At 40.8% G+C, this 25,502-nt stretch overlaps 1 protein-coding gene across 4 annotated transcripts in view; it reads right to left on the bottom strand.

Annotated features, from left to right (window-relative positions):
• hdac5 (histone deacetylase 5) overlaps positions 1–15,829 on the bottom strand; it is a 92,539-nt gene extending 76,710 nt beyond the window's left edge. For 2 of the 4 annotated variants that reach the window (XM_066673634.1, XM_066673637.1), the window contains exon 1: positions 15,650–15,829. The gene's annotated coding sequence lies outside the window, so the exon portion shown is untranslated. The other 2 variants (XM_066673636.1, XM_066673635.1) reach the window with 2 other exon arrangements.
• Positions 15,830–25,502: the final 9,673 nt, after the last annotated feature.

The following is a 25,502-nucleotide window of genomic DNA, read 5'->3' as shown; positions in this document are numbered from 1 at the left end:
ACCCAGGACACAGTGCCAATCCATATCTGGGCACACACACATTCACTCACACATACACACTCATTCACTCACACACCAGGACATTTTTTTTATTAGAGAAGCCAATTTACCTACCCTCCATGTTTTTGGACTTTGGGAGGAAACCCAAGACCCCGGAGGAAACCAACGCAGACACAGGGAGAACATGGAAACTCCACCCAGAAATATGAATGTGATTCATCCCAGGTGGCACTAATACAATCTTTATTTGGGTGTTTTTATTACAGTGCATTACAGAAAGTGAGGAGAAAGACGCATAGGCCAAGAATTAAGTGAAATTTGCTTTCTTTAATCATAGGGATACACTTTCCAGAAGCAACAATCAAACCTCCTCAGGACCAAGCTGTTTATGTGTTTTCAAATCCCTGATAGCATCTATGAGCCTGCATAAACTGTGCCTCACTGGGTGTACATGAAAATTCGAGCTAATAAATATATAATAAAATAAATAATAAGCTGTTTTAATACTTTTAATTATCCATCCCAAAGGCAGCACATACTAAAAAAAAAATTAAAAACTGTGGTCCCAGGACCGAACCCTCCAGGACACCATGAGTTACAGGAGAGGAATCAGACTCTGAATCTCCAAAAGTGAAAGTGAAACTTCTCTCAGTGAGATAAAGTTGTAAACTTAGCAAATGCTGTGGCTGATATGCCCAGCCAATTGAGTAACTTACTAATTAATAAGCATCAGGGGACATTAATATATCACTAAAAACCCTCAAAAAACTGTCCTCTGTTGAGTGCCATTTCTGTAATCTAGACTGAAACTTAAAAATATGAACACTGTACAACTCCAGCAGCACATAAACTTTACACTTCATTCTAAGATCTGTATGTGGCCAAAGAGTTCCTGAAAAGCATGATGCCAGCATTTCACTTTAAGCCTAAGGAAGTATTTTATGGACTTAAAGATCTAAAGGGCCCCACTCCCCCTCTCTCTCACTCTCTCTCTCCTTTCTCTTTCTTTCTCTCTCTCTCTCTCTCTCCCCCCCCCCCTCTCTCTCTCTCTCCCCCCTCTCTCTCTCTCTCTCTCTCGCCCCCCTCTCCCCCCCCTCTCTCTCTGTCCTTCAATTTTTGTCATTCTCTCTGCCTCTCTATTTCCATCCCTCTCCCCACAGTGGGTCACTCTGGCTCAGTGCCTGAGTCTCACTCCGATCAGCATTTAATGTTCTTAAAAACAACAAGCCATCTGGGGCAAGCATCAAGCAAACAGTCTGGGATACAGGTCACTAGGACTGCAAGATACTGCCAGAATATGAGCAAAAATACTGATATTGTGAACATGCTTCACTATAATTATACACAGATCAAATTAATAGCTTTGTAAATAATGTTCAACATTTCCCATGTCCTTAAACTCAGCACACAACTCTCTGTTAATTGAGAGGAATGCTGTATCTATCAGAATGTTCACATCCTGCTTCATTTCTAATGACAGTCTATGATGCAGCAGTTGCTTTCCTGATCAGCTGGTGGACTAGATGATTCAGGCGAAGCAGATCCAGATGGCTTGAATAAGAAACAATTGGTGTGTTATATATGACAGCACCAAAATACCGTCACAGCAGAAGCCATTTTTTTTGAGCCATTTAAATATGCAGAAAACTGAATCTCGTTCCTGAAGATATTACGAAACCGCTGACTACAACAGGAATGTTCTAGTTGGGCATTTACAAGGCTATCTTACATATCTTTGCTTTTGCATTCCGTGCATTTCTTCTATTATCAATCTGGAGCTGGGCCATGTGCCATACAGATTTTATCAAGATATGGAATTCCTGTCTTCAGCCATTTGGTTAGACAGATTAAATTACAAATCAACATGGGCACGCAGGGGTAGGCAAATATTAAATGTTGCACTAGCCACTCAGGCCACCAAGCCTTTTCAGAAAGAGACAGAACTTGTTCAACAATCAGTATTCTGGGTTTTTTTTGGATCGCTGGAAATCATGATGCTGTAACACCACTCGAGTTGAAAGCTTCATGCGTATTTTGAATATCTCGCTTCCTGAAGGAGTTCCTCTTTGTAAAGAATGAGCTTGTATTGTCTGTCTATTGTGGAAACTGGCAAAACGACATTAATTCTTCCTTCCACTCAAGTCTGTACCTTGGAATTGTTTTCAATGGATTATCATTTCCACTGGATATTGTCATTATCCAGTTTGTTTTCAGCACAGTCATTAAATGGTACAGCAAACTTTACTAAACTTGCAGCCACAGAAGTTTACTTTGGTAACATTAGAAACATAACATTTCGTACACTCCAACCAAGTCTGAAAAAATTTGCAAGGTGAACAAAGTGAAATGACTTGGTCATAGGCACTGGGCATAAAAAAAGTAGACTCCTGTGGGCATGTACTACATTTTCCACATTTCCTTCACTGTTAGTCATATGCTTAGGCCCAAACTGGTTATTAAATCACAAGTTAGAGCATACCAATAATAATACCTTATGCAACATTAAATGGCAATGAATCTGAGTCATTTAGTGGTACGCCCCAACGGCCAGTCATTATCCCCTGGTAAATCCACATGTATGAGCTCCTATAGAAGCAGGCGACAAAACCAAAGTGAAACTAAACATTAGGAAAACTGCTACCACTTGCTGTGCACCTCAGACCTGCCAACCATGGAAACTTTTTTGAGTATCATGTTACTCAACTAGACTCTTTTAATGAAAAGGCAATATATTTCAAAGTGTTCTGTGCTTCCCACAGTCCAAAAACACACGTTGGTAGGTGGATTGGCGACTCAAAAAGTGTCCGTAGGTGTGAGTGAATGTGTGAGTGAGTGTGTGTTGCCCTGTGAAGGACTCCAGGGTGTATTCCCGCCTTGAACCCAATGATTCCAGGTAGGCTCTGGACCCACCGCGACCCTGAACTGGATAAGTGCTTACAGATAATAAATGAATGAATGTTCTGTGCTTAAATACACTTCAAGACATTTGGCGTAAGGTTACTGAAAATCCCAAAAAGATGTCCCTTATACAGAACGTAAACTTGAACATAATTGAAAATTGTACTGGCCTCTGGCACACTATGTTTCTTAAATACATTGGACATTATAAATAACAAAGAATCCCAAATAGCATGCCTTTTGACATTTAACATTATACTGTATAAATAACAGAAAAACCAAAGGGCTTTCTGTCTTTTAAACTGACATTGGACATTATAAATAACTGAAAATTGCTATGTCCCTTGGAAAGATATCGTACAACACATTAAATAACTGAAAATCTCAAGAGGCATGATATTTTCTTTCACCACAACCTTGTTAGGACCTTTAAAGCAAATATATTTGACTGAGAATGAGATGCCATTTTCAGTCTTTCATCACTCCTAGCAGCTGTGGCACTTCTTCTTGATAGCTCTGCCTCATAGCCTGCTGACTTGGCCTTTCTGAGGAGAGCATCACTGAAGTTTTCCATGTGACACACAGTCCCCTTTGCAGCCAAGCTCACCTTTCTTGCTACCAAAGCACTTACAACATCAGTGCCCATGCTAGCTATATACTGGGTCTTGTTTTTTGTCAACAAGACTAAAATTCCTCTCACAATCAGCAATTCCCAATTCTCAGACTCTTCCAATTACCTTTGAAACAGTTTTTAGCACCGTCCTCCCTTGTAAAACCAGTCAGAGTGTGAAGATGGACAGAGAGGGATGAAAACCACCTTCGTTACTTTCGCTATGACAGCTCGCCGGCTCTCCGCTTGTAGCCTATTTGAAGAGTTTAAAACTAGCGCTATGATTGGTCGAAGTCTTCTCTTCCCAACAGGTTGCTAGCCAATACAGTTACACCCATAGATGAGTTGCTTAGGGCGTGAATGCACTGACAGTTGAACTCAAAACAATCAATGCCTTTTCGCATATTTTAAAGTGACAAATCGTAGCAGCTTAGTTTGATGTCTAAATGCGTATCTGCTATGCAAAATGCTTAAAGGTTAGCAGGTCTGGCACTTTGATATAAAGCTAACACTACTGCTGTTTAAGCTGACAATAAAATATTCCATAACATCTTATAGACTCTTGAGCATATTGCAACTTGCTGCAATTTCACTATCTATGTTACAGTAACTATAAAGAAAGAACTTTTGGTGCATTTGCAACGTCGTGCTCTGATAGCGAAAAATCCCACAATGTGCCAGTTCAGTGCTCTTAAAAGGCAGCTCTGAGCATCTGAGTTGCGAAAAGCCGGTCCCAGGAATAATGGGATGTCTTGTAGGCGGTTATTTAAAACGTTTACCCGCCACCGAGTGCTGGCTAGAGAGCCTGAGGGTGCATTATCCTAATGACGTGCAAGCTGGTATTAAAATAGCGCAACACTTTGGAGCACTGCTGCTTTCTGACCTCACTCTGCATGGCAGGAGGTCGGTGCGGTGAGACAGATCGGCTCTAGGGAATAAGTGGGCCAGGTGATCATGGAGCAAAGGGAGGGCCATCCCTCAAGAACCAGGTGACTGCTGCTAGGCAACCCAGGAAGCGAAGCGGACCATTGCGTCATTCTCCAGAGATGTGATGGAGAGAGACTTGTTCAGCTTGACCGTGGAGTAGCACTAAGCAAGCTCAACTAAAAATAAAGCTTCTCTGACTGAGCAAATGCAGACCATTACCCCAGGTTAGCTGCATAATGACAGCGTGGGACTGGCCATCTGATTTAAATATCCGAAGCATTCATTAATTCAGTTTCAGGCTTTTTGTTTGGTTAATGTTATACATTTATACACATTGCCTACCATAAATATGAGAATAATTTCTCCCAGTAGCTTTATATTCCTGAAAGGGAAATTGCAAAGTTTTGTAAACATCTTTCCCTTTACATTCATTCATTCATTATCTGTAAGCGCTTATCCAGTTCAGGGTCGCGATGGATCCAGAGCCTACCTGGAATCATTGGGCGCAAGGCACGAGTAAACCCTGGAGGGGGCGCCAGTCCTTCACAGGGCAACACAGACACACACACACACATTCACACCTACGGACACTTTTTGAGTCGCCAATCCACCTACCAACATGTGTTTTTGGACTGTGGGAGGAAACCTGAGCACCCGGAGGAAACCCACGCAGACACAGGGAGAACACACCAACTCCACACAGACAGTCACCCGGAGGAAACCCACGCAGATACAGGGAGAACACACCTACTCCTCACAGACAGTCAACCGGAGGAAACCCACGCAGACACAGGGAGAACACACCACACTCCTCACAGACAGTCACGGGGAGCGGGACTTGAACCCACAACCTCCAGGCCCCTGGAGCTGTGTGACTGTGACACCTACCTGCTGCGCCACCGTGCCGCCCTATCCCTTTATAGTTATTTATTAATATTTTGGCTTAAGCCTGGCACATAATGAATATTTACATATATGTTTATTATTTCATACACAATGGGCATGACAAGCATAAAGAATCATTTGAAATATGCAAGTATAGCATTACTTATCCCAGTATGATCATTTTAACTTAGGGGAATATTAAAACCAGGGTGCTCCGAGTCTTTAACCTGTATGTTGTGGTGAGTTCTGGCAGGAGATAAGTTAGGAACACAGGCACTGTTGGTATCATGAGTGTTCCCAGCCTCAGCTTGTGTGCTTTCTTTAAGAAAAAAAAAAGCAAACAAATGAAATAACTTAGTAAAACAAATAAAAGCAAAGCACTAAAACAGACTTATAACAGTGATAAAACAGTTCATCTTTCTAAAACATTATGATGAGAGGAGAAGGCACAATGGCACAGCCACAGTGATGCTTGTCTAATTATATACTGTTGCCACACTGTCTATATGTGTGATCTTAGCTTCCTCAAAATAAAAATACTTAGTCTTTAATATGCTAAAGAAAAGCTTACAAAGGACACACATTGCACAAGCTTTTGACAGGCAATGCCTGAAATTATTCCAATGATAACATATTTAAAGAGCTCTTAAGATGAATGCAACACTTCCTTTGATGCATAAAAGGATTACTTTCTGACACACCAAACTAATTTATAAAATAAACATAAAAAAACAAAAATACTGTGCTCTTCCAGTGCTCCCTCATTCCCGGTCAGTGAAATGCTTCATGATTAAACCTGGTGTTTGTTGGATCTGGTCTGTAAAACATGGCACAACAATCTAAACATGCAGTCCTGAGCTGATCTCCCTGATCTCCTTACGCTGGAGCGGTTATATGGATTTGTATAAAAACAGTGGTTGTATTTTATTATTGCTTAAATTATTTTGTATATTTAAACATCTAAAAATCTACACTTCTGCTGATGTCATTCTCTTTAAAAGGGTGAAATTGCATTGTTTTGCTATTATACCATTTTTATATCAGTGGCATAAACTGGTCTGTGACAAGATATTGATTCCAAAATATGGCTGTGGTGGCAGGGCCAGTCCTGAGGCTCTGCATGGACATATAAGGGATTCCTTCTAAAGTATTCTCCACAGCACCTCTCATTCATTGTTAGCCATGCTAACAGTGTGTGCTTGAACTGTCCAGAGCACCGAACTTAGTGTGTGGCAGAACAGCAGACGGAACACTGTGTCTTCATTATTTCCTGGAGTACGGCAGGTATGGCAGTGGCCCAAGCACACTCAGGGGAAAGTGTCCTCCACTAGCCCTCTAATGTCTCAGCTGGGAGACAAAGCTGCTGCAGCATAAACCCCTGCACTGCAGCGTCGTCACACACAACACACAACACTGCATCCCAAACGACTTCCAAGAAGAGCCAGAACATGGATCTGGTTCTTGTCTTGCATTAAACAACACTGTGACTGGTAAGTCTCCATTTCAAAATCTGTCCCTCTAGGATGAGATTAAAGGGTAAAATTGTCAAAGATTCTGCTTAACTTAATCATTAAGATGCAAACAATATCACTCAGAGTGGCTTGGTGTGACATGCTCCTTTGCAGTGAAACCCACTGAGTCACAATTGTTCTGCGATGGAGCTGAAAGTAACCAGATGTCCATAGTGTTTAATGTCTCTAAGAACTGCACCAGTAAATATTTTTTACACAAAACAGTAATGAATATTAAGGCTGCGGGAGATTGTAAAGTCAAATAATACAAAATCCCAATTTCATCACTGTTTTATCACTCCATGAACATGCAACTCATTAGAAGTTAGCTGGTCAATTTGGTACACAATGAAACGACTGTAAGTAACTTAATTTAAGTTGTGATTTCCCATTGAAAGGAGAATACAGCGATCCCTCGTTTTTCATGGGGGATGCGTTCCAAGACGTTCCATGTTTTTTTTATGTATTTAACGAGTATTTGGAGTTTTAAAACTCTCCCTGTGCTGTTAACAACCAACCCTTTGCATTAAACAGTCATTCTATAATGTTTTTCAGCTGGAACTACATGTGATATCCTACCAGTTTCTTTAATAGAGTCATTCCTAAGCTGTGATTTAGCGTAAGTAAATTTCACTCGGATGTGGACATGAACAATTCATGTTCTGTACGTAAGAAACACTTGTAAAGGATATATTTTGTCACCTACAGGCCTAGTCTAATACATGTAAATAATAAAAAATATACTTTTAATTTATCTTTCATGGTTTTCCTAGCGGCCATAAGCCCCCTTGAAAAAACCTACGAAGTAGCGAATCCGTGAAAAATGAACCGCGAAATAGTGAGGGATACCAGGACTAAACTTAATCCCTGTCAGGGAAACTAACCCTTTAAGGAGTAGTGTGATCCCCCCCTACTATTGTAAACAAAATTCTAATTGGTCAACATCTATATAACACACTATTTCACACACTATTTTAAACACACTATTCACACACTATTTTAAACCACTCTGAAAGGCACTTTACTTTGTTTAAAACTTGAATATCCAAGTATTAAAACTTTTCAAAACACCCATTTTAATCATAAATAAATAGGTATGTAAACACAAATTAGCACTTATCTCAAATGTAGCTAATTTACCGACACATTCGGGCTCTGAAGTTTGCTTATTTTGTTTTGCTTTAAATTTGCCTCTTAGCACAAAGCAAGATTCAGACATTAACATGTCCCAGCTGATAAATGTGTAAATGTGTGTAACAAACAAGTCAATTATCGTTAAAATGTAATCACTTAAACAAACAATTTATGCCCAAAGTAATGCTTTTCACTAAATCTAGATGCATTTCACTAAACCTAACATTTACACTCAGTGGGAAGTCTACGCTCCACCACTCTTTGTACAAGTTTATCATGGAGGCTCCTCTTCCATTAGTTCGGGACTCTCCTCAGGATTTTAAACTGAACCAATTGCTCATATACGACACTCAAAGCCATCCATCACAAAAAGTGTCCTGCAGAAGCAGCCTGAACTGACTGGGCAAGAGGTTACAGACACTGAAACATGAAGCAAGACAACACGACGTCTAGACAGGAGAAAAACGAGAAAGATGTGATATGAACTCACATCCCTCATAATTAGAGTGTAATCTGTGGTAAGGCTGCACAATCCATCACAGAGTAATCCAAATCGTGACTCTGGCCTCTGTGATTAGGGTATTTAATCGCAGAAGGCCGTAAATTAATGGATTGCATTTAGCAGTACACACACTGCATTATAATCAAGTATGCTTGGATAAAAATAACTTAGATGTCAAATGAGGGCACAAACAACCCACAGGAATGTTCGCTGAAGCATTGTGCACTTCAGATATTCCTTCTGAATACTTTGTGCATGCCTTTACAAATCACATTTGGCCACAAAGCCAAACAAATGATAACCATTCCTACATGAATTAAAGCAGTGAAATATAACTATAACAAATCATTAGGAGTATCACAAAAAATAAATTAAAAAAAGAAATTTAGCCATGGTGGCATATGGAGCTAATGCTTCACATAATTAATCTATGATCTCACAATAATCACTTTTAACTATTTTTAAGTACACACTGAAGAAATTACAAAGCAGTTATGTGACTGACTGATGTTCGGTTGTCTAATCTTCAGCTGCTTGACCTGCATGCCCACTCATGCTCGCAGGTCTAAGTATTTCAGGTTCAGCACATCGCTCAAAGATTTACTGCAGTCCTCTGCTAGCTTTCAACACAACCTGCAGCTTCCTTCACCAAGATCACGCTGCATTGCTGAAGATTCCAATATTCTGAGCAAACAAGTCTTCCAACTCTTGGGCATAAATCTGAGGAACAAAGACCCAAAACTCTAAAATTCTGAAAAACAAAAATGATCAAACAAAGCTTTCTAAACTCTTGGGAGAAAATAAAACTTCTTTAAGTCTGCAGGCTAAACTAACAAACACCAAGGAAGTATATTTCCCAAAATCTGAAGGTGCAAATCCTCCTAACATCTGCAGGCTAATAACTTCTAAACCATAATTATAGGAACCATTTAGAAAGGTGGGCCGCACGGTGGCGCAGCAGGTAGTGTCGCAGTTGTAGGTTCGATTCCTGCTCCGGGTGACTGTCTGTGAGGAGTGTGGTGTGTTCTCCCTGTGTCTGCGTGGGTTTCCTCTGGGTGCTCCGGTTTCCTCCCACAGTCCAAAAACACACGTTGGCAGGTGGATTGGCGACTCAAAATTGTCCGTAGGTGTAGGTGTGTGTCTGTGTTGCCCTGTGAAGGACTGGCGCCCCCTCCAGGGTGTATTCCTGCCTTGCGCCCAATGATTTCAGGTAGGCTCTGGACCCACCGCGACCCTGAACAGGATAAGCGCTTACAGATAATGAATGAATGAATGAATTTAGGAAGGTTTAATACAGAGCATTCTGACTAATTTTGATATGAAGTTATATGTAAGAGTTATTAAATCTATATTTCGTTAACAGTGTGCCCCATAAATATTTTCGATAAATAAATTAACAAACACACAAGTTTTATTATTCAAAATCACTATAGCCAAAGTTCACTGGTTACTCTGCTTGGATGGGCTAATGAACAAGCCAGTAGCTGTGATTTGTGGGTTTTTGTCTCACCAGTGAATGATGTGACTGCATCGTTTAGAACTGAAGACTATTTTATTGTTTTTGCTTCATTGTTTTTGTTTGTAATTAAAGTATGTTGCCTTATTACAGCTGCATGACTCTGCCTTTCATATGTTTCACACCTAAACATTCAAATCATTGGGCACAAGTTGGGAATAAACCCTGGAGGGGGCGCCAGTCCTTCACAGGGCAACACAGACACACAAACATTCACTCACACACTTACACCTATGGACACTTTTGAGTCGCCAATCCACCTACCAATGTGTGTTTTTGGACTGTGGGAGGAAACCGGCGCACCCGGAGGAAACCCACGCAGACACAGGGAGAACATACCACACTCCTCACAGACAGTCACCCGGAGCGGGAATCGAACCCACAACCTCCAGGACTGCACACCACCTGCTGCGCCACCGTGCCGCCCACACCTAAACATAAACTTATAAATTTAATTTCAGTCATCAGCAAAAATGACTAATTTTGCTGGATGGCAGGTACATTTCTCCGAGACTTTTAATAATGCAGCATAACAAATGGCAGAACCTCAATTTCAGAAAATATAATTTCAATAAACATAAATATAAGGACATTGGTGGTCAAAAACCCCTGACTACTAGGGCTTTCAGATTTGAGGCTGAAACTTTGAAACTGTAAAACATTTTTTTTTGTTTTACCCATAACTACATAATGCACACCTAAACAGAACCCAGAGCTACAGTCTAGCACTAATATCAACACAGACGTAAACAATGATTAAAGAACTGCCCCATACAGCTCAAACAAATGGATTAACATTCTCTCAAAGACCTGTAGAGTCACTTAGCTGTGAACAGAGGAGCAGGGCATAAGGGGGCAGAGGTCATGCATACCATGCTGCCAAGGCAACATCTGTTTTTCAAATTGTAATGCTTCACAACACCTCAAATTTTCCATTCTCCTGCATACTTCAGTTTTCTCTCTCGCATGCCTCTCTGTGCTTAGCACAAAGTGATTCCTAAAGTGTGAGGAACTCCATTTTTCCTTATTTTCTTCTGAGGAAATAGTGGCATATATTTGTATTTAAAAAATTCACAAATTACAGAAAACATGCAAAGAACATGGTTAGATAGGACACAGGGTCTGCCTTTTTAATGGCCAAAATTTGAAATATCTAGTCATGGGCACAGGATTATAGGCAATAGGCGATTTTAGCCGCATGTTTGTTGTGTGAACCAATCAGAGATGGTCTCAGGCATGTGTAAAAAGCTAGTAAAAGAGGTTGGACAAGTTCTTAGAAAAGACACAGATAGACATACACCACATACACACAGAGAAAGAGAAAGAGAGAGAGAGAGAGAGAGAGAGAGAGAGAGAGAGAGAGAGGCTGTGCTCAGAGAAAGCAGATCTGAGGGATTGGCAACTATAAACTAGCCAATACTTCACATTTACTACAAACATGTGCAACACAACTTCCTAGAAAAAGTCGACCAAAGTCCATTCCCTTAAACCCATACAAAGCCAATCAGTGCAAACCACAAAATCCCAAGTTCAAGGTTAATATGACCCAAAAGCTCATTTTCTAATGAAGGCTAGCAAACCATGCTGCTTTGGTGCACTACAACAATTAACAACATTCAACTACCACAATAACAGCAGCATCCTTGCAGACCAACACTGAGCTCACTAACAGGAGAACCTTGCAAACATTCCCTTTATACATTTCAGTAGGTGTTGTGTATTTGGAGCCTCTATTTTAGTGTGTAATTTTAAAAAGGATTACTGGTTGGTTTTTTTAAATGAAATGTGAAAATGGACTTAAAGCATTATATCAACATTTGATATTAGACTACAACTATCAAACTAACAAATTAATCTGTGTTTCCGACAGGGCAAAGTAAACTCAATTGTCTTATTTTTAATTCACATAATCAAAATACACCTCATAGTTTACAGGAGGGTTTTTCTGTCCCTTATTCACCTCATAATGATCCTCCTTCAGAACCACAATAATGACTATAAACTCATGATGCAAGAGACATACTTGTTTAAGGCTTAAAAACCCACAGTTCAACACAAACTTTAGTCTTGACCTTACGTATCCTCAGGGATATAATGAATTGGCACTTGAAGAATCACAGAAATCTTTAATTCATTTAACTCCTGCTCTGCTCAACTGACCAGAACAGACTTAGACTCATACTAATCAACACCCAGAACTCTACAAATAAGGCACTATAGATTAAGAGTAGAGTACATGGCCTATGGTCAGCTTCCACATTCAAATGATTTCAGTGCTGACTCTCAAAAGTTTTAAAAAGTCAAAGGTCCTTCTTTTAGGACAGATGGTTGGGGTTAACACATTTAAGCATCAAGGGGCCTTCCTGGAAAGATCTAATGGTATAGACCAGTTAGCAAAAGGGACTAAGACAGATGGTGCTTGGCTAAGTGGCTCTTCAACACCTGATCTGGGACCAGTTTCTTCTCTTTTTCTGTTATGGACCAGATAAGGATTTGACTAGGGCTGTAGCTCCATCATCAGTGCTCAAAGCAACATGACAGAACATAAAATTCAGCTCAAATTTACAAATAGTGTTGATTTCCAAGTAGCAGTTTCTCCTGGACTAATGCAGCAACAGCAATGGTATCAACTCTGTTTGCTTCCTTCGTGTAAACTGAAATAAACACCAAATGTGACAAGGTAGGATTTACTGTCTTTTCTTTTCAAGCATGTAACTAAACAGCTTCAGAAATAATATCAAACACAGACATCACAGTGAAGCTGGGACATGTTAAGTGCACCATGCCCCTGACCACCTTTACTCAGCCAAATCTAGGCTGCTACGGGAATCCAATCTGACCCCCAAGACAATAATTACTGCTCAATTCAAAACAATCTATTTTCTTGGTGATGTCAAACTAGCAAAGACACTTAATAGGTGACACAGACAATGTACGACTCACCTCCCATAACTCCATCCTTATTAGTTATAAGGTTATGAGTACTGAGAATAAGTTATGAGTGGAAATTACTTTGAGATTACGGAGCGGCACGGTGGAGCAGCAGGTCGTGTCGCAGACACACAGCTCCAGGGACCTGGATGTTGTGGGTTTGGGTACCGCTCCGGGTGACTGTCTGTGAGGAGTTGGTGTGTTCTCCCTGTGTCTGCGTGGGTTTCCTCCGGGTGACTGTCTGTGAGGAGTGTTGTGTGTTCTCTCTGTGTCTGCGTGGGTTTCCTCCGGGTGACTGTCTGTGAGGAGTGTTGTGTGTTCTCTCTGTGTCTGCGTGGGTTTCCTCCGGGTGACTGTTTGTGAGGAGTGTTGTGTGTTCTCTCTGTGTCTGCGTGGGTTTCCTCCGGGTGATTGTCTGTGAGGAGTGTTGTGTGTTCTCTCTGTGTCTGCGTGGGTTTCCTCCACGTGACTGTCTGTGAGGAGTGTGGTGTGTTCTCCCTGTGTCTACGTGGGTTTCCTACTACAGTCCAAAAACACATGTTAGTAGGTAGACTTGCGACTCAAAAGTGTCTGAATGTGTGAGTGTGTGTGTTGCCCTGTGAAGGACTGGAACCCCCTCTAGGGTGTGTTCCTGCCTTGAGCTCAATAATTCCAGGTAGGCTCTGGACCCACCGCGACCCTGAATTGGATAAGCGGTTTCAGACAATAAATAAAAAAGAAGAAAAATATATATATATTTGCTAAAGTTTTAGGTACTTAATGTTTTTCTAATATTTTTTCTAGATTACATCTGAGTCCATTTTCCAGTTAAGTTATTCCAGTTAAGTCCTCATCCCACCTGCTTGACTACTGAGGCAAAGAAAGATAATGTCTTGCTGAGGGTCACTGACTTAGACATTTAAGACAAGCTAGGCTGAGCATTTAAACGAAATCAACAAGGTACATTTTTTAAAAAACTACATCAATATAGTAAAATAGGATACAATGACATTCAGCATGACAAAAATCTGTGAACAATTCATTTATTCAATTTCAGTCAACTAACCATTAAGCATAAATGAACTGGCAACTTTTCTGATATTACATATAAAATAATCTACTGACATAGGGCAGAGGAAAGCCAGAAATAAGTTAAAAATTAATGAGATCTGTTATGGTTTTTAAAAGCATGACTTCAAAAAATAATAAAGATATAGATGTGTGACTCCTAACAACCATGCGAATAATAATAGTCCACCAAAATTGCTTGCATCAGACAGAACACAACAGCACAGAGAACAGAAAATCAATCTAAATCCTCGCTTCAGATCTGAATAAATTAACAAGTGATTCTGTTCATGATATCACCATGAGAATAAAAAACAAAACAGCTCAAAATTATAGGTCTGAAATGGACCGACACCAGAATCCAGACCTCTACATCACTGGGTGTATTTGGACATTCATTTACAAATTGTTGAGCAGTGGAAAATGCCTTCAGTGTCTAAGACTGAATGATCTGTAAGAGGTCTTGTAATATATCATTGCAAACTGGTCTGAAAAATTGAAGCGAATAGAAAAGGCAGAGGGTGGACACACTGTGTTTGATACTGTACTGAATCACTATCATAAACATAAAATAAAGGAAATGTGGTCTCTGATTTTAGATCAACACATAATAACAACAAAATATGACCCCTTACAAACATCTTTCATCCAAGTCATATTAATATTGTCCCTAAATCTTATTTTAAAAACATTGGATTGTTTTAGAAATTGCAACATTACCATAAAATAAAAGGAAAGCACCAAATACACACCTTCATTCGACACTGTCTTACGTCTGTTTTAAAAGGTGCTATTTGAAGCCAATGCAAATTTTATAATAATATATAATGTATAATAACACTGTGGTACGGTATATTTTATCAGTGCAGAACCTGTATGATAGGATTTGTACTGTAATATCTATGCCAGGTTCAGAGAAGTGTTGAGGATAGTCATTACAATAATTGATGCGTGAAGTCATGACTGGTATTATTCAGTGACAAGTGATAGTCCAGTTCAGCTGAGCTGTGGCCTGGCTAAATATACTAATATCTATGATTAAATCTACATTAACCGTGGTGAACAGACTGAAGGTGAAAACATGATTAAGACAGATGAAATGACTAAGACAGCATCAAGATGCCAGACTGATGACTTCTGTGGTCGACTAAATGACACAGCTTGGTTTAAAATGAATGCGAGTTTTGAGATAGTGAAAATGAAAAGCTCATTATGAATGGTCAGAATTTAAGAAAGTAATAGAAAAGAGCGTTTGCATACACTAAGGGTAAGACTGACGTTACTAACCCTCAGGAGCACAAAATATTAACTATCTTTGTATTTCATAAACCTATGCAGGCTGAAAATTTTAAATAAGGCATTACACGCGTTTTAACAGTAAAAAAAAAAGAAGAAGAAAAGCTACAGTGAGCCACTACTCTGCCCGGAAAATGTCGACAGCTCGGACGTATCCTCGGACTCGGAGAGACAAACTTCGAGTGAAAACTGTCAGTGAAAAATGTCTGCAAAAAAGGGGTGAAAACTTCCAACATGAATTATTCAGCACGTACCTATTAAACATATCCCGTTTCGCTATCTGTCTGCCAACGGATATCAGTCCAACAGACGAGGAAAGGGCCAAAAAGACAGAAGAGAGATAAAATAATCTCTAACAGTTTCAGACCAGAAAACACCGTGTTCAAATCTACCTTCTAACGGTCGCCCCTTCTTCTTCGCGCGGACGCACGCACGCGCCCCTTTTCCCTCTCTCGCGCGTCGTCTTCTTCTCCTCTCCGGAGCGGGGTCGTGGTTTCTGAGATTTTTTTTTATTGAAGTGTGTAAATATTCTCTCTCTTTTCTGTCTGTCACAACTCTCTTTCCTCCATATTTGCAGCTCCTCCACCAACAACAACATTAATGACGTCACGCCCCCGTGGGGTCACGTGACTTTCGGTTTTCTAAAAATAGACCAGCACGACTGAAAAGTACCGACACGACACGGGATACGGAACGCTGCAGGGCAGCGCTGTCCGCGTTACAAACCCGTCATAACCCCGTTGTAACCACACTGTGCGCTTCCTGAACTCTCTCTGTGAGCTGGAGTGTGTTGGTAGTGTTAAACGAAGTTTGTAATGTAATGAGTGGCAGTGAGGAAGCAGCAGGGCGCCCCCTCTCGGTCGATGGCGCAACTCCTTACACGCCAGACCACGGGGCCAAAGGTTAATGTATGTAGGGACATAGCCAGAGTTGGAAATATGGTGAGGTCTAGGGCAGGGGTTAGGTTTATCAGTATTGTTGATGGAGAGAAAGGTTAGGTTTAGTCAAAATAATTAACAATTACATACAAAAATAGATGCATACATAGAAAAACTGATAGAAGCTACATTTAAAATAAAAGCAAATAATTTTAAAATACCACAAGGTAACATCATTATATACTTAAAATGATTTCCAAATTTGCCTCTAAATTCTTATTCCTTTTTACTAAAAATATCACTGCCTACATAAACTGTAACCAGTTGAATTGTGTGAAACATTGGCTAGACTTTGAAAGGTTTCATGTGTGAAAACTGGCGGTTAGCATGCTAGTCAGCGATCGATATGCTATTATCCATAAGAAACTTTCCAAACAGTTATTTGGTACATTGTCTGGACTAAAGCTAACTGTATCACATGTGTTTGTCAGATATACATATGTATAGGACATAGCCTATATATAACACTAGCTATGTGAAAGAAATTGCCTATACTTCATCATGTCCTATACATAAGCATATCTGACAACATGGCTAAATAACAATAGATGTCAATGGAAATGTTGATGATGCAAGGGGCTGCACACATGCCCTCTGTCACACAGCCAACACTAACAACTACAATCATAAATAACCGTATACTCAACTCAGATGAGCAACTGTCAACCAGTGATTATTTTTTCAGTTAGTATTCAGCTTTAAATTTGACATTTAGCTGTAAAATATTCACTGAGGTCCAGATCATGGTGACTTCATAGCAGTCTATACGCCTGGTATTCAAACACATTTTTATCAGCTATTTTAATGTTTCCTTTAAAGTAATGTCTGGTGGGGTAATGCTCTGCACAGTTTTGCCTGTGTAGGTTAGCGTTCCTGTTTTCTTAGCACATATAACAGAGAGATAAATAGAAAAATGATTATGATTTATTATTATTTATATGATCATGAAAGTGATGGTGAAATGGTCTACATTACACATCTTTTGTAACATAGACAATACTCATACACATACATGTGCACATGTCCACAAATACAAATACCCAACTTTTCAATGTTTACTCTCACACAAGGTTGCCATGGATGCACCAACCCGCCTGTTTGTGTGCCCCAGCCACGTCTGCAGGTCACTGACTGTGTCCTCTGATGCACACACGGACACACACAAGCATACACACACTCGGGTAATATAAAGACATGCGCTCTGTATGTGTTGCACCTTCACAAATAAATGTCCACACAATAAGTAACACACACACACACACACACAGACTTACTTGAACAGTCACAAAACCATGCTTGGACTAAATGTTTTCTTCACAATATGTTTCATTCTGCATTTTGTATTAAATGAATACCTATGGAACTAAAAAGTAATACATCAAAAATGACTGTGGTCTTTGACATTGTTAGCTAATACATGGCTGTGAAACTCACATAGAAAGTGATTCAGAATCAGAAACAGAACAATGTATAAACTAAGTACATGTTCACATACATGCTGTTCTGTTGCTGATCCTGATACACATACACACACACAACCCTCTTCTATGCACACCCCCCATCCTTGTGAGTAGACATTATGCTGAAAGCAGTAATTGCTATTGACAGACAGTGTAGAGCCGGCATAAGGGAGGGTCATACGGCCCCCTTCTAAAAGGCAGAAAAAAATGAAAAGCATAGCTCACACTTTTGCGTCAGTGGCTCATTCATATGAAGCCAACGAGGCACAATCAATGGCCACACGATGATGGATAAGACGAGATTGCTAAAAATAAACGAAAGCCCAATGAAACTCACTGCTGCAGCAAGCACAACACAAAAAGGTGTTTGTTCTTTTCTTCCGACTAAAAAACAGGATGGGAACAGGAGGAAGGAACCATCAGGGAAATGTGAATTGAGAAAACAAAACTCTCTCTCTCTCTCTCTCTCTCAGTGAGACAACAGGTGTGTGTGGCCTTGCAAAGAGAGCAAAATTATTGGGTTGAAATGACAGTTTCAGTAAAGAACATTTTACACAATTAACCCCTTATACCAACATGCTCAGTGCCTGGATTTGGTTTTGTATGGGAGCTAAAAGGCTAATGTTCAGTATGGGAGCTAAAAGGCTAATGTTCAGTATGGGAGCTAAAAGGCTAATGTTCAGTATGGGAGCTAAAAGGCTAATGTTCAGTATGGGAGCTAAAAGGCTAATGTTCAGTATGGGAGCTAAAAGGCTAATGTTCAGTATGGGAGCTAAAAGGCTAATGTTCAGTATGGGAGCTAAAAGGCTAATGTTCAGTATGGGAGCTAAAAGGCTAATGTTCAGTATGGAAGCTAAAAAGCTAATGTTCAGTATGGGAGCTAAAAGTCTAATGTTCAGTATGGGAGCTAAAAGGCTAATGTTCAGTATGGGAGCTAAAGGCTAATGTTCAGTATGGGAGCTAAAGGCTAATGTTCAGTATGGGAGCTAAAAGGCTAATGTTCAGTATGGGAGCTAAAAGGCTACTGTTCAGTATGGGAGCTAAAGGCTATGTTCAGTATGGGAGCTAAAGGCTAATGTTCAGTATGGGAGCTAAAAGGCTAATGTTCAGTATGGGAGCTAAAGGCTATGTTCAGTATGGGTGCTAAAAGGCTAATGTTCAGTATGGGTGCTAAAAGGCTAATGTTGCTAACAGCTAAAGTTGATGTCATTACATTCTTGACTCGGACAGTAGTGAGCTATCAGATAATCTCATAGTATAGTTTTGGAACTGAAGCCACGAGGCCAATGTAGCTAACAAGTAAATTGAAACTTATACACCACCAATAAGCAAAGCATTCAAACTCATCATAGGCTGGGTGGTACTTTTCTGTTTTAAAGCTGAATTCAACACACTTACACTACTCTACAAAGCCCTGCAAAAGTGTACAAACTGTGTTATATGCCTGAAACATTTTTAACACCTTTTTAACTGGATGCAGAAAGGTAAGATTCTCTTACCTTATATGATTTAAAAAAAGAGTCTAATCAAATTAATCAGAGTGATCAGTTGTATTTTCAGAGATCGGAACTGAAACAGATTTGAAACTACCTACAAATGGCTTCAATCCCATTGGGGGTACATTATTTATTTTAAGTGAAGTGGCTTTTTGTCATTCAGACTGTGGAAAATCTGCTCCAGCTCAAATTAAATAAGCCACAAAATTAGATTTAATTTGCCTGTCTGAACAAGGGCTTGAACAAAGCAGTTGAATTGCTGTTTCAAAAGAGCTATGATATTTGGTACACCAAGCATTTGACAGAACGAATGCCAATCTCAATAAGCACTTATATTCCAATGTGAAAGGCATAAAGTGATGCTAGTTCTGCGTGAGAGAGACATAGGTGTTTGTGTGTGAGATAGAGGCTCAGATCGAGCTGTTGGTCTCCATGGAGAGCCGTCTGCACTCCCAGCAGCTATGAGTCACCATTAGCGCACAAATAAAGGGATGTGTAAAACACTCACACACACACGCACACACACACAGATGTTAAAACACAGTTATCACAGTCTTACCAGCTTGTTTATTACAGATGCACAAACACAAATACATTGACATCAGCATGACATCACAATTTGTTGCCCTGTTTTTAGGCAAGACTGAAATCATACATACACTTTTAGGTATTTACAGAATTCCGTCAACACACCTCCATGTGCCCATTCATTTACATTCCGTGATATTTCTGTGGCTCAATTTTCCATGTGTTTACCTTCAATAAACAGCAAATAATACCATTGTGTTTAAACGGCGTTTCTCATGTTTGAATGGCCACAGGTGAGAACAAACACATAATTATCCCTGAGTCACGGTCGTACTGTTCGTGTGGGCTTTGTTAACCATAAAGATATGTGGAATGTAGGGTCAGTAATATCTGGACTATTTTACAAGCATGAAGTAACAAACAAGAAAATAACAAATAAAACGTCTATCAACCAATACATGTCTGGTGGATGGTTTGTATTAGAGTTAGCAGTAGCTAACAGTAATGTTTTAAACATGCCATGATCAAATGCAATAGCTATTGTCAAAACGGCAACTGGAGTAAGCATTTATCTTAAATTATTCTTACCTACCTCACATACGATATGGTAGAAATTAATGCCAGCTTTCTTCCTGACAACACCTTTCTGCCTAATTTTGGGATTTTTCTAATATAATTGAATATTAGACCATTTCCTCTTTGGACCATGTTTTCAAAACAACAGATATATCCGATGTTTTGGAGCTTTTCCCTATGTGCAATGCATTTTGTGATGATTGCAGCATTAGCTATTGTTAGTTACATTCGAATTGTAGCCCCAGTTCAGAAGAATTAAACATGTCTTGACTTACAGACTGCATTTGGTGTAAGGGGATATAAGATGAACTGACATTTGTTTGCAGCTTTAGAAGAGATTCATTTGCAGAGATTAACACTAGTTTAGCGCTAAACAAGAACAATATCTATCATTACTGGCAGGTTCCTCTTTTGTGTCCTGATACTTCTTCGTCATTGTCTGAGATCCCTTATCCAGTTCAGGGTCGCGGTGGGTCCGGAGCCTACACGGAATCACTGGGCGCAAGGCGGGAATACACCCTGGAGGGGGCACCAGTCCTTCAGATAGCAACACACACACTCACACCTACTGACACATTTGATTTGCCAGTCCACCTACCAACATGTGTGTTTTTGGACTGTGGGAGGAAACTGGAGCACCCGGAGGAAACCCACACAGACACAGGGAGAACACACCACACTCCTCACAGACAGTCACCCGGAGGAAACCCACGCAGGCACAGGGAGAACACACCACACTCCTCACAGACAGTCACCCGGAGGAAACCCACGCAGGCACAGGGAGAACACACCACACTCCTCACAGACAGTCACCCGGCAGAAACCCACGCAGACACAGGGAGAACACACCACACTCCTCATAGACAATCACCCGGAGGAAACCCACGCAGACACAGGGAGAACACACCGCACTCCTCACAGACAGTCATCCGGAGTAAACCCAAGCAGACACAGGGAGAACACACCACACTCCTCACAGACATTCACCCGGAGGAAACCCACGCAGACACAGGGAGAACACACCACACTCCTCACAGACAGTCACCCGGAGGAAACCCACGCAGACACAGGGAGAACACACCGCACTCCTCACAGACAGTCATCCGGAGTAAACCCAAGCAGACACAGGGAGAACACACCACACTCCTCACAGACAGTCACCCGGAGGAAACCCACGCAGACACAGGGAGAACACACCACACTCCTCACAGACAGTCATCCGGAGTAAACCCAAGCAGACACAGGGAGAACACACCACACTCCTCACAGACAGTCACCCGGAGGAAACCCATGCATACACAGGGAGAACACACCACACTCCTCACAGACAGTCTCCCAGAGCGTGGCTTGAAACCACAACCTCCAGGTCCCTGGAGCTGTGTGACTGAGACGCTACCTGCTGCACCACCGTACCACCCTTCAAAGCTATTAATGTGTTGTAAACAGGAACAGCATTACTGATCTTTGACTGGGTTTGAAACATATATGGAACATCTGATGAAAGCAGTGTGTTCATTCAGAGATATGATGTAATATTTGTGTGATTACCTAACACTGCGCTGCAGTAATAACCACTTATGAGCCAGTCGGTGATACAGAAGTATATTGTTAGGGTGGGAAAATTAATTTAGAGGACAGATGCTGAGCCACAGTGACATCCTTGACCTCACACAACACCAATTGCCTCCCATTTCTTTTGCTCAGTTAGAGGACGGGCTGTTTCTCTCTCTCTCTCTCTCTCTCTCTCTCTCAGAGCAAAATATTTTACCTGAAGATCTTTTACCAGTACATGGTGGTCTAATGGAAAATAATTCATCCATTCATTTTCTGTAACTTCTTGATCCTGACAGGGTGGCAGTGGGTCCGGATCCTAACTGGAACTGTTGTGCCCAAGACAGGAACACACCCTCGACAGAGCGCCAGTCCATCACAGAACCTCACACTCACACGGTCATAAATAAAACACTGCAAAATAAAATGCTTTAATATGATATATATGTCAACACAACCTACATACGGTGTTTTGCTGCAAAAAATGCACGAGAAATATTAATAACTGTTTGTTTTTTGGGCCTAGAATTCTAAAAAGCTAAGACATATTTAGCAGCAATGATTGACTTCTCAACTTTTTCTCCAAGTTTAACTAAGTTTTTCAGAGTCAGAACGCAGAAAGAAGGCATTGCAAATTTGTCACCTTTTTTTCCCCAAAGAATGTCTCTTATTTTCAGCAGTCGAAGCGAAAATGTGTTTCATCTTCTACTTCCATTAGAATCCATCGTCTAAATACAGTTTCCTTTCTCAGCAGCCTGGCTTTGTGATGTCTTCTTCTCTCCAAGAGGCTGTGGGGGCGTATTGCGTGTTTGGTTTGGATTTTTTTCCCCACTGTTGGCTGTTCAGTGTGTTAGTGGTGGTGCTATTTAAGATGTATTGCATTTTCATTTATTTTGATGACTTTTTTCTTTTTTTTTCTGCATGTCATTATATCTGAGAATAAGGTTTGTGTCATTTCTTTGGCTGTAGAGGAGGAAGAGGTTTGTGCTTCATGACAAATATGTCAAACTTATGTGTAGGTTGAGGCTACTGGGATCCCAATTCCACCTTAACAAGTACAACTGAGTACATCTCTGTACATTTATTTCACAAATGTATTTTTACCAGAGGCTTGTATTCCAGCATTTTAAATGAGATCTAATGTTAGTCTCCTGATGTTATGCAACTGAACTGGTTTTCTCAGAGTTTCTTTGTGTTTTAAAAGTCTTGGTTCCTCTCAGTAATTCATTCTCATGTTCTTTGTGAAGTCCTGGTCACGCTCAGGGTTTGTTTCCAAATGTTCTTAAGGAATCTTTCTGTTGAGTCTTGGTTCATTTAAATGGTTCCTCACCATGTGCAGTGAGTTCTAATGCTCTTGGGTATTTTTCTTTCAGTGCTGTATTCTTGTTAGAGGTTCTTCCTCCTTCTTTGAGAGTTTTTCACTCCATGGTTCTTCTAAATATGCCTTTTTCAGGTTCTTCTGTTTGGAGACTTTGTGGTTCTTCTTCATTCCCTTAGAGAGTTTAACCTATCCTGTAATAGAACAGGGTGGCACGGTGGTGCAGCAGGTAGGTGTCGCAGTTACACAGCTCCAGGGACCTGTAGGTTGTGGGTTCGATTCCCGCTCCAGGTGACTGTCTGTGAGGAGTGTGGTGTGTTCTCCCTGTGTCTGCGTGGGTTTCCTCTGGGTGACTGTCTGTGAGGAGTGTGGTGTGTTCTCCCTGTGTCTGCGTGGGTTTCCTCCAGGGGTGACTGTCTGTGAGGAGTGTGGTGTGTTCTCCCTGTGTCTGCGTGGGTTTCCTCTGGGTGACTGTCTGTGAGGAGTGTGGTGTGTTCTCCCCGTGTCCGCGTGGGTTTCCTCCGGGTGCTCCTGTTTCCTCCCACGGTCCAAAAACACACGTTGGTAGGTGGATTGTCGACTCAAAAGTGTCCTTAGGTGTGAGTGTGTGAGTGAATGTGTGTGTGTGTCTGTGTTGCCCTGTGAAGGACTGGCACCCCCTCCAGGGTGTATTCCCGCCTTGCGCCCAATGATTCCAGGTAGGCTCCGGACCCACCGTGACCCTGAATTGGATAAGTGCTTACAGATAATGAATGAATGAATGTAACAGAACAGCAGCGATAGGATAAAATCCCTCAAAATATCATTGGACAAAGGCACACTAAAACTCATGTACAGATGATGTCAGTACAGAGCAGTTTTAGGGTGTTTTCACACCTGAAAGTCTGTACCAAATTCCCAACCAGGGTTTGTCAGTTTCGGTTTCACACTAAAGAGCTTTGTAGGATATACACACGTCCTGTCATCATCACATACATGGACAGTGTTTCTCAACACTTGATTTTGGTTGGTTTGTAGAAGCTGACATGTGCTGAGTTTGGTGGGTAGTTGGAAAAAAAATTAATGAACAGATTAATTTCATTGTCTCCACCACCTTAATAGCTGAGCTTGTTGGGCGAGTGCTTCGAATGCTATCCTGGGCTTCATAAAAAGGAATATCGTCCTTCTCATTAGTGGAGGCACCGCTTTTCCAGATGGCATCACGCGCCTTTATATATTGCTGCTGCAGTTTCTTTATCTTCAAGTGGCATTGTTCGCCTGTCTTGTCATTTTCTCTCTCTCTCATCCTCTCAGAAAATAAGGCATACGTTTCAGCATTTTTATGTGCTTTTTCCTCTCCTCTCCCCATGTGCTACCATGGTTCATGTTTACTTGTTTTCCCTATTTTCGTCTTCTATTGTTTACTGGGTTTCACATATTCCTGTAATTGGTCTGAAAGTGCGAACCATCCAAAAAGTGTTTTCACACTGCACAGAGCCGGTCCAGACATTCCTGGGGTCCTACTTGAACTCTGTGAGTCAAAACGTGACCTTTTTTGACAGTTGCACCTGACTCTTCACTAGTATTCTCCATCGTTTTTTGGCTAATTTTGTAACAGCTGTAGCACTTAAGGTTGAATAGCAGAAAAAGAAGCACGTAGCTTGTTATTCTCCAGCTTGCAGCTTTGTTTCACCTTAAATGATGCAGTAGTTTTGTCCAGGCACCTGTAACTTCTTCAAAGTTTAAGGTGTAAAAAATATGCTGGTGTTAGTGTGATTGTGTGAATATCGCGCCATTTATTTTCATATTAGCACTTGTAAATAACTATGCCATTTTGAAGGTGGAATGGAACAGTAAGGAACATTTAGAATGTATTGGTGTATTTGTGGGAATTTAAACGAGTACAAGACAGTTTAAAATCATCAGGATATGTTCACTTGTCACTTTTCTGCTTCAAAGTTTGGTTCATGATACCCAGGCTTTAAAGGTCATGAAGAGCAACTGTTTAGTGCACAGTTCATAGACTATTATTTATTAGCAATCCATCCAACAGTCCAACAGTCACAGGTTGACCTCACTACTGTTCCTGTAGCTCAGTCTTGTGGAGTCTTTTTTTCCTCTTTTCATATCCTGAAGTATAGTTTTGCTTCATCTTCTGATGATACACTAAAAAGACTTCGTTAATTTGCGGGGCCCTACACAGCGTGCTTAGTGAGTGTATAGGGCGGTCCGACTCTGACACTGCATACGACCCGGACCATGGTTCAGTTTGATCCGGACAGAGACCATCTCTGTTGGTCTGACCTAATTTTGGTTCTTTGGTAGAAACCGTGGTTCCTTTCACACTTGCAATTTTGGTTCTTACCAAACTGAAAAGTCATAAAAGGCTGGATCAAACA

This window comes from Hoplias malabaricus, chromosome 6, assembly GCF_029633855.1.
Source record: "Hoplias malabaricus isolate fHopMal1 chromosome 6, fHopMal1.hap1, whole genome shotgun sequence".
Lineage (NCBI taxonomy): Eukaryota > Metazoa > Chordata > Actinopteri > Characiformes > Erythrinidae > Hoplias > Hoplias malabaricus.
This window is presented reverse-complemented; position numbering and strand designations above follow the sequence as displayed.